Raw genomic sequence first — 19203 nt, 5'->3', positions numbered from 1 at the left:
AGCAGGGCAGAGAAAAGGGGGGGAAAAAAAAGCAAGAAAAACCTTTAACAAAAGGAAATTTAAATAATTAAACGTCATGATTTAAAAGTAATCATTACTTAATCATTACGTAATCAAATGTAATCATTACGTAAATCATTAAAAGTAATGGGATAGAACTCATGATTCACCTTTTTTCCCAAAAAAGCATACTTTTCTTGCTGGTCTGCAAGATCATGTTATCCTCTTATTCATATGCTAAATCTTGCAATTTGCACTTATTTAAAAAGTAATTAACTTTTAAATACTGCATAAATTCAAATTATAAAATAAATGTAAATTATTATAAAATAAATGTAAAGTATACAAAATGATACAAACATGCCCAATTATAGAGCAAGAACATTTCTACTGTTCTGAAGTCCCCAGTCTGCCAGAGTTGTTTTCTCCCCATTCAATTCCTTTTCTCCTTCAAAGGAACCATTTCTGGAATTTTGTACTTATCATTCTCTTGCTTTTCTTTATAGTTTTACTACATTTATTTGTATCCCTTAAGATTTAATCATGTTGTATGTATTCTTCTATAACTTGCTTTTTTTCCTTACATTTTGTTCCTAAGATTCTTCCTTGTTGCTATGTGTCACTGCAAGCCATCCCTTTTCATTGCTATATAGTACTCGACTGTAGAGTCACAGTGGGATTTCTCTAATGCTGTTGGCATTTGGACAGCCTCCAGTTTTTTGCTACTACAGTGCTTTGAACCTTCTTTGTACCCATATGCGTAAGTTTCTCTGGTGTACACAATACAAGCAGAATTGCTGGGCCTAAGAGTTGGTACATGTTTAGTAGATAAGCCAGATAGTTTTCCAAAGCGTTTGCACCAATTTACTCTCCAAGAGTGGATATGTGTTCTGGTTGCTTCATATCTTGGCCAATGCTTAATATAGACTTTTATTTTTTTTAATTTTATTTATTTACTTTCCCCCAATGCCCCAGGAGATAGTTGTATGTCATAGCTGCACATCCTTCTAGTTGCTGTATGTGGGACGCGGCCTCAGCATGGCTGGAGAAGCGGTGCATCGGTGCGCGCCCGGGATCCGAACCCGGGCTGCCAGCAGCGGAGCGCGCGCACTCAACCACTAAGCCACAGGGCCGGCCCATTGATATAGACTTTTAAATTTTTATCAGTGTGAGATAAGGAATATGAAATGGGCTCTGATTTTGGCTATATCCACATTTCTCTGAATAACCGTGAGGTTGAGCCTCTTTTCACATTTATTGGCCATTTGGGGTTCCTCCTAATGTGATATGCCTGTTCATATCTTTTGTTCATTCTTCTATTGGGTTATGTTTATTTTATTGAGTCATGGGAGTCCTATAGAGATACTAATTCTTTGTCAATTATATGTGCCATAAATATTTTTTCCCAGTTCTTCTCTCTGTGGTGGTTTTGGGTTTTTTGTTTTTTTTTTTTTGAGAAACGTAAGTTTAAAATTTTAACATTACTAAATCTATCAATTTTTTCCTTCTGTGTTGTGTCTTAGGAAATCCTTCCACACTGAGATCATAACAATGTTCTCCTAGTTTGCCTTCTCAAAGTTTCACGGTTCATGTTTAAGTCTTTACTCAACATAAAACATATGTTTATGCATGAGGTGCTCCCCCCGCCCAGTAATCACTATCTCACTATCTTTTTTCTATCAATTCAGATTAGATTGTATTTTCTAGAATTTTATATAAATGTACTTTTTTCTGGCTTCCTTCACAGAACATAATTATTTTGAGATTCATCCACGTTATTGTGTTCTCTTTTTTGATCCTTTTTATTGTCAAGTAGAATTCCACTGTATGGATGTTTATCCATTTACCTGCTGACGGACAGCTGGGTTCTTTCTAGTTTTGAACTATTACAAATAAAGCTGCTATGAACATTCATGTACAGGTTTTGTGTAGATATACGACCTTATTTCTTTTGGGTAAATACCTAAGAGGGGAATGCTGAATCGTATGATAAGTTTATGATCAACTTTTCAGAAACTACTAAACTGTTTTCTAAAATGGTTGTACCATTTTACATTTCCACCAACAGTGTATGAGAGTTCCAGCTGCTCCACATTCTCACCAACGCTTGGTATGGCCAGTCTTTTTAATTTTAGCCATTCTACTCGGTGTGCAGTATTATCTCACTGTAGTTTTAACTCACATTTCCCTAATAACGACTGATATTGAGCATCTTTTCTTAGGCTTATATGCCACCTCTATAACTTCTTGGGTGAAGCGTCTCTTCAAATCACATCCTATTTTTTTTTTTCTTTGCAGGGAAAAATTCACCCTGAGCTAACATCTGTTGCCAATCTTCCTCTTTTTTTTTTCTTCTCCCCAAAGCCCCAGTGCATGGTTGTATATCCTAGTTGTAAGTCCTTCCAGTTCCTCTATGTGAGCCGCCACAGCATGGCAACTGACAGATGGGTGGTGTGGTTCCACAACTGGGAAATGAACCCAGGCTGCCAAGGCAGAGAGCATGGAACTTTAACCACTAGACCATCAGGGCTGGCTCATTCTACTTTTAACCTGGGCTGTCTTATTAAGTTGTAAGAGTTCTTTTATGTATTCTAGATAAAAGCCTTTTGTCGAATGTATGTTTTGCAAATATTGCCTCTCACTTCCCTTTTTCATTTTGAAACAATGTCTTTGAAAAGCAAAAAGTTTTTTATTTTGAAGTCCAATTTGTTGACTTTTAAAAAATACTTTGTGCTTTCTGGGTCATATTTAAGAATCTCTGCTATACTCATGGTCACTAATATTTTCTCCTGTTTTCTTCTAGAACTCACAGCTTAGTTCTTACATGTAGGTCTATGATCCACTTCAAGTTAATTTTTGTATATGGCGTGAGACAAAGGTCGAAGTTCATTTTCTTCCCATATGGCTATCTCTTTGTTCCAGCACCAATTGTTGAAATGATTATCCTCTCCCCTGAGCACTGAAAACTGAAAACTGTAATACAGGGCCACCCTGTGGCTTAGTGGTTAAGTTTGGCATGTTCTGCTTTGGTGGCCCAGGTTTGGTTCCAGGGCTCAGACCTACACCACTCGTCAGTGGGCATGCTGTGGCCATGACCCACATACAAAAAAATAGAGGAAGACTGGCACAGATGTTAGCTCTGGGCGAATATTCCCCAGCAAAAAACAGTAAAACAAAAAAACTGTAATATATAGTTGAGAGAAATTAAAGACCCATTAACTGGACAGAGATTCCCCCTTTCTCCTCTGGGAATCACTCTGTGACATTATTGGCTCCCTCTATGTATGTTTATTCCCTGTCTCATTAATTTCTGCTCTTACCTTTATTCTTTTCCTTGAGTTTGTTCTTTTTGTATCTCCTTAAGATGGATGTTTAGTCTATTAATCTTTCAGCTTTTCTTCTTTTTAATGTAAGCATTTAAAGACTACATTATTTCTAATATTTCTAAGTATTATTTTAGCTGTCCCTCACAAGTTTTGATATACATTATTTTCATTATCATTTGATTCTAAATACTTTGTAATTTCCATTATGATTCCTCCCTTGTCTCATGAATTGTTTTTTTTTGGAGGAAGATCAGCCCTGAGCTAACATCCATGCCAATCCTCCTCTTTTTGCTGAGGAAGACTGGCCCTCAGCTAACATCCATGCCAATCTTCCTCCACTTGATGTGGGATGCCACCACAGCATGGCTTGCCAAGCAGTGCGTCGGTGCGCGCCTGGGATCTGAACCGGCGAACCTCAGGCTGCCGCAGCGGAGCACGCGCACTTAACCGCTTGTGCCAACGGGCCGGCCCCTGTATGTTATCTTTTTAATGTCTAATTAATTTTCACTATGATCAGAGGAGGTTATCCACAGTGATACCAATCCTTAGACATTTTTGAGGCTTGCTTTTGGTTCAATATGTCATCAATCTTCTATGGGTACTTGAAAAGAATGTGTTTCTGCAGCTATTAGGTACAGTGTTGTAAATATGTCCAGTACATCAAGCTTATGTTCTTTGGAAGTTCTATATACTGATTTGGGGGGTGGGGGAGTTTTATTTGAACTATGATATACCAAGAGAGGTCTGTTAAAATCTCCCACTATTAGATGGCTTATTTTTCCTTGTAACTTTGTAATCTGTTCATTTTTCCTTCATATACTTTAAGGTTATGTTATGTTATTGTGTGCATACAAGTTTAGAATTGTCTTCTCTTCCTGAACTGAACCTTTAATCATTAGGTTGTGGCTCTCTTTATCTTTATCTCTCTAGCAATGGCTTTTGCCTTAAAGTCCATTTTGTCTGATATTTATACAGCTGGTGTAGCTTTCTTTTGGTTATATGCTGCATGGAATTCAATTTCCATCCTTTACTTCTATCCTTTATGTATCCTATGTCTGAGATATATCTCATAAAAAGAATGTGTGTTAACATCCAGTTTAACAATCATTGACTTTTAATTGGAGGAATTCGTGCATTGTTGTGATTACTGATATTTTTGGATATCTACCTCTTATTTTCTATATTTGTCTCAGATTTTCTATGTTCACTTCTCTTTTTTTTGCCTTCTTGTCAATGGATTGTTTTCTCTTTATTTCCCTCTCGGAATGAAATTTCTATGAAAGATGCTAATGTACATTTAGCACCTTCTTTAAAGGTGCGTAATATCCTACAGCCATGGTTCCTCTTTTACAAAGGCAAAACAATAAAATCTTTTTCTCAAGGTTCATTTGGGAGTATGTAATTCCATAAAAATAGTACTTTTTGGTAAAAAGTAAAATATATGCCCTAAGTATTTTGAGATGGAATAGAACAGGAAAGAGAGAGAGCAATATTTGAGTCATTCTATGAGGCTAAGAAAAAAGTAGTTCTCTTCCCATTTGTTAGTGAATTGGGATAATGAAAAACTTAACTTCAATTACAAGAATAGCAACATTAAATTTTCTTTACCAGTCACTTTTACGCAATAGTTGAATAAATGAAATGTAACAAAACATACCTAAGAAAATTCTCAAAACCCTTAGAAGTACTCCTTAGGCTTGCCAATGGCAACACAATAAAAGGAACCTGTAAATTAGCTTTGTTTTTGGACTATGTGAAGATCTTTCAATTACCTGTTGATGGTGAAGTGAAAATCATATACTCCTTCATTTATTAACTTCTGTTAATTTGAACATTTACCTACCACTTGGCAATATTTCTCCAATTTGATAAAACATAAAATGATTTGTGCACAAATATTTATTCTTCTAATATTCAAATATCCCTCATTATTTAGGAAACGTCATTTATCCTAAAAATTATATTATTTTTGTTCATCATTTTTAAAAAATACATTAAGCAACCAACTGCATGCCAGACCTTGTGCTAAGTGCCAGATTTCCAATGGACTACAAAGGGAGGTGAACTTGAAGATTAATCCCATTCTTATTTACGACAGTATTTCTACATACTAAAGTAACATGGACAAATAAAATATTACAGATATAGTGAGGATTTCAAAAGAGCACACCAGTTCTTAAAAAGAAATACGAACATTTAAATATATTAAACACTAATAATTATTAATACTTCTAGGCACATTTCAGTTTCCTCAGCATTCATTTCAAAGATGGCTGGCTTTATCACTTTTAAATAAAATTGAAGTTGAGATTTTGTGAAATCACATTCTATTTAATTCTTGGCAGATGCTTACTTTAAACATGTTTTGAATACTAAGTAAATATTAAAATTCCCACACAAGATAGTTAAGAAATATCAACACTGAACACAATGGAAATGGAAACTAGGGAAGCACTAATTAAGCACGATTTATGAAATATCAGTATTTTGGAATTCTGTATATTAAACAATTTTCCTTGCCCAGGGTAAAAGGGCCATGTATTCATTCCTAATACCCCACAGTGATGACTTTTCATAGTAACAACGCAAACTATCTTGCAAACTAAACAGCTACTGGCTAATCACATTCTTTTTCCCTTCAAAACAATTTTTTTCTCATTCCAGGAATACATTTTAACTGAATGTAACCTGCAGATGATAGCAATGGGTTATACGGGTCTGTCTCTTCTCAATTCCTAATACCTGTGAACTGCTTAAGAACTATACAAAAATGAAGCCATCCAAGATTTTACTAGTACGCTTTTTCTAAGTTTTGTTAGTTCTTGCTCTCTCTTTCACACCACTTGCCCCTTGACATAGTATAAATATGATTTATTAAATGTGTGACTTCTAGTGTGAGGTGCTGTAGAAAACAGGAAAAATGAATGTGGAGGCAAAACTATCGCTGTTTCCTATCTGAGGACAAAGGTGGGAACCCTTAGCTGGTAGCTCTGCCCTTCCAGGAACCCACAGACGTCAACAGGCAGGCAGATTCCTGAGGCTCTGTCCCTGACAGCCTGGCTTATAGCACGAAAGGGATTTAGAAGACTGCAGACAGGAGGCAGGGCCATAATCTATGACACAGACTGAATGACTTGTGACAAATATTGGGGACGTGCAGCAGTTCTCAGTGCACTCAGAAGCCAAATTATTATTTTTCTCCTTAAAATTGTTTCAGAAATAATTCACTTTTATACATTTCTGAATTCTCTGATGATAGAAAATTAACATCATCCTGTTAAAGGGTGACGGTTGCACATTTACTTCTGATAAGAGAGGGGCATCTCATCAAATCAAAATCATCACTGACCACTCTCCTCCTTCAGTGGTCACTCAGTATTCCCCTCTGGCAGTACAACATCTACGGGAATAACACAAATAATTTAGCCTCAAAACCAATCCCTGAGGCTTTTCCTGCTATGTAAGTTTTCCATAAAATACAGACCAGAAGCTGCCTTCATATGCTGAAATCACCTGTGCAATAAGTCAGCAGTAAAAATGATTACTAACACCTGCACCTAAAATATGTTAGGACAATATGTAACCAACAACTTTCTTGGGAATTCAAGAAGAGTACTTTGTAGCTGGGCAATAGGCATACGAAAATCACACGAGGAGAGTGGAAAAGGTCTTATAGGAAAGGTGTCAAGGAGTCACAGGTGAGGGTGGCAGCTAAGTGCATATTTCTTGACCTTTCTGGAACCACCACTGCTCTGCTCTGTCCCCCATCCCAAAGCAGAGAAGGTGAGGTTTATCACTTTCACTGAGGAACAAACTATGAAAACGATTTTGTCTTGACCTTGTGCTAAAAAACCCCGAGGCATCCACCACTTCTGCACATTAGGGAGGAAGAGGAACAATTTCACTGTTGAGAAGAAGCAATGCTTCAACCCATTCAGCAGTGAAATTATCTCTGGTGTCCTAAGGCAAGAGATTTTTCACGTTCTATGTCTTCCTGTAAATCTGAAACAGAAAACTCCATCTCTCCACCGTCCAGAGGCTGCAGGTTGACCAATATCAGAGGCAAGGCCTCCATTTCTGCCTGGGGATAGGCAAACGCCTCTGGTTCTCCTCAATGTCACTGCTAACCAACAGAGGGAAGGACTTGACTGAGCAGAAGAAAGCACCCATACAGCTGGGCACGGCAAATTAAAAACCTTTACTTCGACAATCTGAGCACTTGTAAAAGTTCTGGGACCTAAGTTCAGAAGTAATAGAGGGGAGCAGAACACATGAAAAATTTAAAGCCTTCTATAACCTAGGTCTACAGCATTTACGTTGCCTTCAATACCTTTCAAGATCGGAAGAAGCATGAAACTGAATTAAAATTCAAGAAAATATGGAACATTATCTATTCAATACTGATTTTTGTTTTAATGGTTAATATGTTTATAAACACAGACTCTGCCTTAGTGGAATATAAAGTCTTAAAGGACTATGATTTTTTTTCCCCAAATCTATAATATCCCCTATACTATGTACAAGAAAAGTAGTCGAACCAATGACAGGTCATTTTTGATGGTAAACTACGGATTGGTATTAGGGCGGGAATGGAAATATACTTGATTGGAGTGTTGATTACATGGGTAGATACTGTCAAAACTCACCAAATCGCACACTTAAGATCTGTACATTTCACTATAGGTGAGTATTACTAAATTAAAGACAAAAAGTATCAGAAAACAAGAGAAGAGATGAGATGAGGTGGCTACAGCAGCCAGTTGCAAAGACAGAGGTGGCACCTGGACCCACCATCACTGAGCGTAGCCTGTGTGGGGCAGAGCCCTGCACGTGTCAGCCACGGACCCGGCTGGGAGCACAGGGAGGCTGGCTTTGGTCAGCTACTGTCTTCCATCTTCAATTAGGACAAGACTTCCTTAGTAGTAATTCTGGTTATAAAGTCTCCCTTTTACCGTGGTTAAGTTGGAAAAGATCTATGATTGTGCTTGTACAGAAGATGGGTGCACAATGCAGACGTCATTTTCGAGGAGTTTGGTGGCCAACTGCTAGCCTCAAAACACCTAAAAAACAGCCTGCCACTTAGGAGGGGAATGAGATACACAACCATGGCTACCAATTACAGCACTAATAGTTATGCTAACCAGGCAGCAGTCAGGGTCTCTACCGGAAGAGTCTGTACACACACACATACACGTACACAAACATGCACATACACACTCACACTCAATTTTCAAGATACAAAGTTATTGCCCTCAATCAATGATACTTAAACCCCGTAGCCCATCAATAAACAAAAGCACTTTTTATTTGGCTTTTCTGGGGAATATCTATTGGAGAGGCACGACCTTCAAAACCTTAACTGTGAGAACTTCTAATGAGATCCCAGATCTTGACAGTCCTCTGGCAGCAGCAATGGCTTCTGTCTTTTTTCCTTTTTAGCCTAAAGGTTGTTGGGGTGTTTACTGAAAAGAAAAGTGCAGAAAAGGAGCAGATTACAAGGCCCCGTGGAGGAAAGAGAAGATGGAACAAAACTGGGGAGAGAGCAGACAAATGGTGAAAAGCAGAGAATTCTGTCTCCCACTCAACAAGTCCTCTGGCTGCCCCGCTGAGCTATTTTGTGGTTGACGGGCACCTTGAAGAGGCAGTCAGATTTAAGGTGGGCAGTTATAGATAACTGAAAGATAATCCAAAGACTCAAGATGGCCCACGAAACACTTCATGTTTGCAAATGCACCCAGGCACTTGGGCTCAAACATACGGTTTTGATCTAAGACATCAGAGGTGAGAAAGACCACAAAAGTGAGTTCTTCGCCTGAAAACCATGTGAATTTCCCCCAGAAACAAGGGAAACAGTTTCAGTCGCCCAGACTGCTATTCCAAGTACTCAGGCTTCGGCTGTCAAGGTCAGTATCATATATCCATGCCAGCTGCAGGAGGAAATCCATGACTCCGCTCTCCAGGATGTCCACTGGAATCTTCACTTCCCTCTTCTTGTTCTTGTGCATGAAGTAGGAAAGTCCAGGTTCAGCTTGAACTTCACGTCCAGCCTCGGGCTTCTTTCAGAGTCAGGAGAACGGCGTGTGTCAGCCTGCAGATCCTCCGACAGCCCAGTCAGAGACAATGTTGTCATTATAGTGGGTTCTTTCCACAGACTTCAGTGACTGAAAGCTGGCTTTGATGAACAAGTACCAAACCCACCTCCACATCTGAGAGGGGGACATGAGTGGATACTATCCATTCCTGAGGACCAGAAGCTCTCTGCTCACTGGTCCTTTAGCATGGATAAAATATTACTTTCTGCATCCAGTAACAGAGACTGCTCACTTCTTCAAACATAAGACCACAGAAGGAAGACTTGAGGAGGAATCCACAACCTGGACAGATAACTTCAGGAAGGTCTTACGGTTTTTACCAGCCATTTGTCTTCTCAAGTAACAAAACTCTGGAGCCAGACTGTCTGGTTTGACTCCTGGCTCTATTATATAGCCATGTGACCTTGGGCAAGTTACTTACTTTTGCTGTCCCTACAGTTTCCTCACCTGGTAAATGAGGATAACAAAAATACCCACTTCACTGGGTTATTGTTGAGATAGAGTGAATACTTAAAGCTCTTAGAACAACGTATAGGGAGTACTATTACCAATACTAACAGAAATAGGGTTGGGGCTGGCCCGATGGCACCGTGGTTAAGTTTGCATGCTCTACTTCGGTTGCCCGGAGTTCATGGGTTCAGATCCTGGGCACGGACCTGCACATAGCTCATCAAACCATGCTGTGGCAGTGTCCCATATACAAAAAAATAGAGCAAGATGGCACAGATGTTAGCTCAGGGACAATCTTCCTCAAGCAAAAAGAGGAAGATTGGCAACAGAAGTCAGCTCAGGGCCATTCTTCCTCACCAAAAAGAAAAAAAAAACAGGGTAGTGCTTTTGCAATAGTCCACTTGCTATTCTGTGGTTACAAAAAATAGTTGCTCTTCTGCATGATGTGGATTCCCCAGGAAGGAGGCGAATGCACAGAGATGACACAATATGAACTAGATAGCAGGTGCTACGGCAGTTGCCAATGGAAAATTAGAATCTGCCCTTCCTAATAGCCTTTTAGTAATTTATATGCATCTCACTGTGGGAGCAGTCTCCTAGGAGACATGTCCTCCCGGGAGACTCGGGCGCAGTGGGCAATACAGTGCGCCACTGATTAATGAAATTAGTGTCCATCCTCCCAGGATTCTTCAGAACTCGACCTACGATCCCCGACCCTTCGAAGCAGAGAACACTGCTTCTCTGTTATGACACTGAGGACTCTGTGCTACTCTGCTATGAACCTGGGACTTGAATTGAGGGAGAGGATAGCAGGGATTTTTCTTTATTGTAGCCACAGTTAAATTCTACATGTTGAAAAAAATACATTGTTTTCACTTCAGTGGCTTTTAATGTTGATCTTAATTTTATCTTTTTGTTTTGTTTTCTAGTTCTTAAAATAAACTGTTGGTGATGGCCTTGAAAATGCCTTACTGTGCATGTATTCCTGGTGCCAAGAAGCACAGGAGAATGAAAAGCCACTTAGCACAAATAGAAACGGCTGATATGAAGTTACCACAGTATATCAGGAAAATGTGGAGCAGCAAGACACGCTTCTTCTTCATTTGCGCATCGTCGGTTATGCACAAAGATCAAAAAATGTTCCCTTCTCGGGCTTGCCCATGTGCTTAGTGACTGACAGGAGCTTGGAGATCTATTCCATTTCTCTGGTCTCCATCTAGACCTGTGTGTGTGTTGTTAAATGCCGTCTCACTGTTCATCTACACTCACTCATCCAGTAAGGCCAGGTACTATCTCAGGTGCAGAGGCTACAACTAAGGAACAAATGTTGACTGTGTGATTTATTCCAGGGCAGAAGTCTGCCTTCTTTCTAGTGGTGTTTTCTCCATGAACATTAGAGGATGAAGGTGATTTTTAAAGTTAGAGACCCATATTTCCAAAGATATATAAATTTAAAGAATGTCAGAAACAACTCTGGGAAGGAATTTAAGTGTATTATTTGTTCTTTTAAAAAGAATAAGGCATCCTTCTCCTTCCTGAACATTCAGTCAAGACACCTTTAGGTGAGGCCAAGTAAGGTAGGTGTGTGCCTGCTGATGGAGAGCAGGGAGCTGTAGTGGCCCGGAGCAGGGTGCTGGAGTCCAAGTGGGGTAAAGAAGGGGGTCACCTGGGAGGGAGGCCTGGCACAGGGTGCTGGAGCCCGACAGGGATGAGGACAGCGTGCCCACGGAGGGGCAGCTCAACACAGGGTGCTGAAGCTCAGGGGGGTGGGGAGGGTGTCCATGCGGGAAGACTGCCCAGAGCAGGGCAGGAGGGAGGGTGTCCCACAAAGGCGAGGGCTGATGGGGTGAGGAGGTGAGGAGGGGGATCTGTGCAGGGAGGCAATCCAGTGAGGGGCACTGGAGCCAAGTGGGGTAAGGATGTGTCTGTGTAGGAGGGCAGCCCAGCACAGGATACCGGATCCCAAGCTAGGTAAGGATGGCACCCACGGGAATATGAGGACCCAGGCGGGGTGAAGAGGACTTTTGTGGGGTGGGTCCAGGTGCAGGGTGGGACCCAGCATGGGGTGTTGGAGCACAGGTGGGTAAGGAGGGTGTCCCCGTGGGAAAGGCGGGGGTGGAGAGGGAGTGACTGAATACGTAAATATAAGATAATGGAAGCTAGTTTTCTCTCAGTCAGAGAAAAGAGTTACAAATCTGGAAAGAGAGAGAACTAGAAATAATTCTTTAGTGCTGGACTGGAGTTGGAAGCATAAGTGTAAACACATGTATGTGTGCAAACATATGTATATATCTATATATCTCCTAGTTCTGTCCGCTGAGAGGCCTAGGCACTGTGACACTCCAACAGCAGTGAGCACAGACAGCTAACTCCCATATCTCAGTTTCTAAATACTGCTCTCCATGGAAAAGAATCAGGGCTCCCTGGAGAAATGGCTGATTCCAGGGCTGGGGCAGAGAAAATACAAGATAATTCTGGAATATTGTGTGCTAGAAAGTAAAAAGATACTCAAAGAATGATGGGCACATGTCAAAAAGACCCAGAAGCCATCTTGAAGAGGCAACCACTTGCCAAACCTGGGACAAATTTGAGCATCGAAATAATGATCGTAACAGACTATAACCAATGAAAAAAATAAGAAACCATGAATCTTACTGATATGAATAAAAAAATATGTTAAAAATTTGAGGGGGAAACAGGATATTTACAGTTTCAAAGCACCCTCCACAAAATACTTATTAATTACAAGGAGAAGAACCTGACAGTGGAGAAACCTGGCAGACACCACCTTAATCAAGGACTCCAAGTGAATTTCTCTGTAATGGGACAAATCGAAATCGCACTACCTGACAGGAGGCAGTGAGAAGAGAACGGCGTCACTTCTGTGATGTTCCCGTCGAAGATGCACAACCTAAGTCTCACCCCAAGGAAAATCCGACAAACCCAAACAGAGAGACACCCAACAAGGTAACCGGCCTGGAATCGTCAAGAGTGAACATCAGGAAAGGTAAGGGAAGACTAGGACTCTTCAGACTGAGAGAGACTAAAGCCACCTGACACTAAATGCAATACGTGATAAGGGATTTTTTGCTATAAAGGACATTACAGTAGTCCCCCTCATTCGCGGGGGATACGTTCCAAGGCCCCCAGGACGCCTGAAACCGCGGATGGAACTGAACCCTATGGATGTTTTTTCCTACATATACATATTTGAGGAGCGACAGCAAAACTAGCATGAATTTCTTTTTCCTTCTCCACAATTTCATGGACAGAAGATGTGTTCTTACCACAGATCTTAGCAACTTCAGCTTATGATTTTTTTTTCTTAAGTTGAGAACTTTTACCTTTTTACTTAAAGGAAGCACTTCACGGCTTCTCTTTGGGATATCCGAATGGCCAGCATCACTACTCTTGCACTTTGGGGCCATTACTAAGTAAAATAAGGGTTACTTGAACACAAGCACTGCAATACTGTGACGGTTGATCTGATAACAGAGACAGTGACTAAGAGACTAACGGGCAGGAGTGTAGACAGCGTGGATACGCTGGACAAAGGGATGAGTCATGTCTTGGGCAGGACAGAGCAACATTTCATCACGCTACTCAGAACAGTGCACAATTTACAACTTACGAATTGTTTATTTCCAGAATTTTCCATTTAATATTTTTGGGCTGTGGTTGACTGCGGGTAACTGAGACCACAGAAAGCAAAACCGCGGATGAGGGGAGACTACAATATTGGGACAACTGGCAAATCTCGAATGGGGTCTGAGGATTAGAAGGGTGTAATGTATCAATGTTATTTTCTTCAATTTTGTTTTTTCTCCTAGAAGAAGGCCCTTATTTGTAGGAAATACATATTGAAGTATTGGGGGTGATGCCCATCATTGTTGGTGGCTTACTCTTAAAATGGTTCAGGAAAAAAGAGTTCTTTGTGTTCTCGAATCAGTAAAAATATTTTGATATGCACTCCCAATATATTTTATTTATCTACATATTTATTTATATACACACACATATATACAAACACACATAGACATACTACATTATGAACATGTTCTGCTGTCCTAATATAATATGACCTATAAAACTTACAAAAATAGAAATGTAAATCAGATTAGAAAATAAAAGACATAGAAATGACATGGTCATTGAAATTAGTTTATGAGGGTTCAACATAGATGCCGAGGAGTATTAGTACCCTGACCCTGCAGACGATCTTCCCAGTCTTTTATTCAGCACATATTTAATGAACAGCAAGGTTCAAAGCTGGGCTCTGTGCCAGGCAGTGTGAGACGAAGCACATGCCCATTCCAAGCTCACCCGCTCCTGAATTACTTCATCCCCACCCATGGGAGCACCCAGCTTTGGACAGATTAGGAACAGACACGCGTGGGTGATCTAGCTACTTCTCAGAAATTAAGAGCCTTGAATCCTACTTTGATTTGGGAGTGGCAGATCTTTTCCAATTGAAACTGAGATTATTGGGGGAAAAAAGCTTTGATGCAGGATAAGTGCTATTATGTGCTTTGACAAAGATAAGAAATTATGAGCCACTTTGACTAGATGCACACATTAGGGAAAAAGTTATTTAAATTATTTTAGGATAAATTTCAATTAAATTATAGGAAGTCGAGGATTATTAAATATTATTCTCGTTCTTTCTAAGTATTCAGGTCTCACCTCAAATGCCACAACTTCAGACAGGCCTTCCCTGAGCACGCTAGTTAAGAACTGCCATCCCTCGGGGCCGGCTCCTTGGCATAGCAGTTAAGTTCGGATCCCGGGCGCGCACCGACGCACCACCTGTCAGGCCATGCTGTGGTGGCGTCCCATATAAAGTGGAGGAAGATGGGCACGGATGTTAGCCCAGGGCCAGTCTTCCTCAGCAAAAAGAGGAGGATTGTCAACAGATGTTAGCTCAGGGCTGATCTTCCTCACACACACACACAAAAAAAAGAATTGCCATCCCTCAAGTCACTCCCTATCCCTCTACTATTTTCTTCATAGAATTTGCTGTTATCTGAACTTCTTATACATTTATTTGCACTGTCTTTCTCTCTCTGTGTTCCATGAGGGCTGGCGCTTCATCTTATTCACTACCGTCTCGCTAGAACTTGAAACTGTGGCTGGCACAATGCTCAATAAATACTTAGTGAATACACGAATCAAAATGGAATGTGGAATCTATAAACCAATGATCCCTAAGAACATGACTGCCAACCTTATTATTCAGTGATATCTTAATATTGCTGATAACTAGAATACCTAACTACCTAACTAAATGATCGAAAATCCTTTTTAACTCTTGTGTTTGAGACAAAGTATTCACAATGGAAGCTACAATATAACTGAAGGTAAATGAAGATTGTTTTTTCATTTCAGTATCTTGTAAGATATCTGAAAATCCCTAAATGTTATCTATACTGTGGTGTGGTCTGAGGACGCAGAGCTACTAGTCCCTGAACTTTGATACCAGTCCACAACAAGGTTCAGTACAGAAATGGGGAGAAAGTGTCTGGAAACGTTTTAGCAAGTTACATTGTGACAACCCTATTGCATTTTACAAAAGCCATCAGTCTATGATAGTTTGGAGGAAAATCCTGGTCCTCCGCTAGGCAGTAAGTTTGAGAAGCGTTCATCTACAGTTTATCCAAAAATGCATTAAAAAGTAATACAAATGTTAATGTTCACCAGACTGGCAAAAATTTTAAATTCTGAAAATATAAAGTATTTACGGTGCTATGGAGCAATGGGAACTCTTACACATGGCTGACAGGAATGCAAACAGGTGCAGTAACTTAGAGACTATTTGACAGTTATCTGCCAAGATCGAAGAAGTGCAACCTTACAAGCCAGCAACATCATTCCTGGTTACGTACCCTGGGAAACCCACCCAGCACAACATACACAAGACACATACAGAACATTCACAGCATCACTGTCGCAACAGCAATGTATCAAAAATAACCTAAAAGTCTTACATAAGAACAGGTAAATAAATTATGATGTATGTGTAAAAAAGAATACTACACAGCAAGTGAAACTGAATACACATTTCAACATGGATTAGTCTTACAGATACAATGTTATGCAAAAAAAAAAGAACTTATACAATTATGCCATTTATATAAAATTTAAAATAATGTAAAATACTATGTATTTCATTAGTTTTACAGTTTGCAGCGTATAGATCCTACACCTATTTTGTTAGATTTATACTCAAGTATTTCATGTTTTTTGGTGCTAGTATACAGACATACATTGACTTTGTATATTAACCCTGTATCCTGTAACCTTCCTAAACTCACTTATTAGTTCTAATAGCTTTTATGTAGATTCCTTCCTAAATAGACAATCATGTCACCTGCAAATAGAGAAAATTTTTAAAAATACCATATATACATACACACAGCATTAGGTTGAACCAGAAGAAATGCTGATATTTGACCATTTTGACCTACAAATACATTAATTTCATACGGTTCAACCTAATGAAAAGTTAAAATTGCATGGGAAATGATAAGCACTGAGTTCGGGATAATGGTTATCTCTCGGAGGAGACATAGGGGGTTCAATCGTATCAGTAAAATTTTGTTTGCTAAATTGGGTCGACACATGAGTGTTCTTTATATCAGTCTTTATCCTTTCTGCATAACCTAAAAGTTCCTTGTGTTTTTTTGAGAGCCTGGGATAGTGCCCTCACACAAGAAGTTATTCACCTGTGTCTCCCTGAGCTCCCTGGGAAAGCAGAGGCCAAGGCAAGGGCACACACACGGGGAACTTGTTTGGGAAGTGACCCCACGGGACAAGAGTGGGAACAGTGAAACAGAGAAGGAGGGAAAGCCAGTCCTCCTTCCTTCCAGGTTGTGTCATCACGCTGGTCACCTCTGTGGGCAACTGGGGCTTGGTCGTGCTAGAAGCCCTCTGAGGAGCCAGTGAGCATCTGCCTCAGGATTGTGGGCTTCAGCATCAGAAGACAGGGACTTATTCTCTGGCTTTGGTGCCCCACTGGTCAAGGGTTGCCCTATGCAATGTTAACTCCCCCACACTTCCACATCTGCACCTGCATCAATATGGCCGAGCAACTTCGCATAGGACCCAGAGAAATGCTGGGACAAAACGTGAAATATCCACGGTGCAGCGGGGGCCAGCTGCTGTGAGGTTAGACCTACACCCAGCCGGGTGCTCCAGCAACCGCTAGAGGGAAAAGGTGGGCCAGGAGGATGGAAAGTGAGGCAAAAGAGGTGTCCAATACATACATACATATTATACACACACGTGTATGTAATGTGTGTATACATATACACATGTGTATATAAACATATATTACAAAGAATGCTAAACCCAAGAAAAATGAGTTCTTTTTTTGCAATTTTTTGTTGTAGCAAAATATACAACACATAAAATTTACCATTTTAATCATTTTTAAGTGTATAATTCAGTGGCATTAAGTATATTCACACTGCTGTGCATCACCACTATCCATCTCCAGAATTTTTTCATCATCCCAAATTAAAACTCTGTACCCATTAAACTATAACTCTCATTCCCCCCCCCACAGCCCTGGCAACCACGACTCTACTTTCTGTCTCTGTGAATCTGACTCCTCTGGGTGTCTCATATAAGTAGAGTCAGACAATATTTGTCCTCTTGTGTCCGGCTTATTACACTTAGCATAATGTCATCAAGGTTCATCCATGTCGAAGCATGTGTCAGAACCTCCTTCCTTTTTAAGGCTGAATAACATTCCATTGTATGTTTATACCACATTTTGTTTATTCATTTATCCATCAATGGACACTTGGGTTGTTTCCACTTTTTGGCTATTGTGAATAATGCTGCTATGAACATTGGTGTACAAATATCTGTTCAGGTCCCTGCTTTCAACTCTTTTGTGTATATACTCAGAAGCAGAATTGCTTGATTACATGGTAATTCTATGCATAATTTTTTGAGGAACTGCCATACTGTTTTCCACAGCAGCTGCACCATTTTACATTCCCACCAGCAGTGCACAAGGGTTCCAATTTCTCCACATCCTTGTCAACACTTGTTTTCTGTTTTTATAATAGCCATCCTAATGGGTGTGAAGTGGTATCTCATGGTGATTTTGATTTGTATTTCCCTAATTATTAGTGATGTTGAACATGTTTTCATGTGCTTATTGGCCATTTATATATCTTCTTTGGAAAAATGTCTATTCAAGTCCTTTGCTCATCTTTTAGCTGGGTTGTTTTTATTGCTGTTGAGTTTTAGGAGTTTTTTTTTTTTTTCTTTCCCCAAAGCCCCAGTAGACAGTTGTATGTCATAGCTGCACATCCTTCTAGTTGCTGTATGTGGGACGCAGCCTCAGCATGGCCGGAGAAGCGGTGCGTTGGTGCGCGCCCGGGATCCGAACCCGGGCCACCAGTAGCGGAGCGCGCGCACTTAACCGCTAAGCCATGGGGCCGGCCCCTTTAGGAGTTATTTATATATTCTGTATATTAATCCCTTATCAGATATATGATTTGAAAACATTTTCTCCCATTCTGTAGGTTGCCTTTTCACTCTGTGGATAGTGTCCTGTGATGTACACATTTTTAATTGTCATGAAGTCCAATTTATCTATTTTTTTTCTATTGTTGCCTGTGTTTTTGGTGTCACATCCAAGAAATTATTGCCATATCCAATGTCAAGAAATTTTTCCCTGTTTTCTTCTAACTGTTTTATAGTTTTAGCTCTTACATTTAGGCCTTTGATCCATTTTGAAATAATTTCTGGATATGGTATAAGGTAAGGGTCTAACTTCATTCTTTTGCATGTGGATATCCAGTTTTTTCAGCACCATTTGTTGACAAGACTATACTTTCCCCATTGAATGGTCTTGGCACCTTTGTTGAAAATCATTTGACCATATATGCCAGGGTTCATTTTTGGGCTTCTGTTCTATTCCTTTGGTCAATATATCTGTCTTTATGCCAGTACCACATTGGGAGGTTGTTTTTTACTGAGATATAATCGACATATAAGTACCACACTGTTTTGATCACTGTAGCTTTGCATTAAGTTTTGAAATCAGGAAGTGTGAGTTCTCCAACTTTTGTCTTTTTCAAAATTGTTTTGGCTAGTTGGGGTCCCTTGAGATTCCATATGAACCCTAGGATGAGTTATTTCTATTTCTGCAAGACATGTCATTGGGATTTTGATAGGGATTGCACTGAATCCGTATGTCATTTTCTGCAATATTGACATCTTAACAATATTAAGTCTTCCAGCCCATGAAAGACTTTCCATTTATTTGTGTCTTCTTTAATTTCTTTCATCAATGTTTTGTAGTTTTCAGTGTAGAAGTG

The 19203-nt window shown here is 40.0% G+C and overlaps 1 protein-coding gene across 2 annotated transcripts in view; it reads right to left on the bottom strand.

Annotated features, from left to right (window-relative positions):
- Positions 1 to 19203, bottom strand: part of RCAN3 (RCAN family member 3) — a 39778-nt gene that overhangs the window by 8220 nt on the left and 12355 nt on the right. The window lies entirely within an intron of this gene.

The sequence above is a fragment of the Diceros bicornis genome, chromosome 13 (assembly GCF_020826845.1).
Source record: "Diceros bicornis minor isolate mBicDic1 chromosome 13, mDicBic1.mat.cur, whole genome shotgun sequence".
Taxonomy (NCBI): Eukaryota; Metazoa; Chordata; class Mammalia; order Perissodactyla; family Rhinocerotidae; genus Diceros; species Diceros bicornis.
The sequence above is the reverse complement of the archived record's forward strand: the minus strand, read 5'-3'. Positions and strand labels throughout refer to the sequence as shown.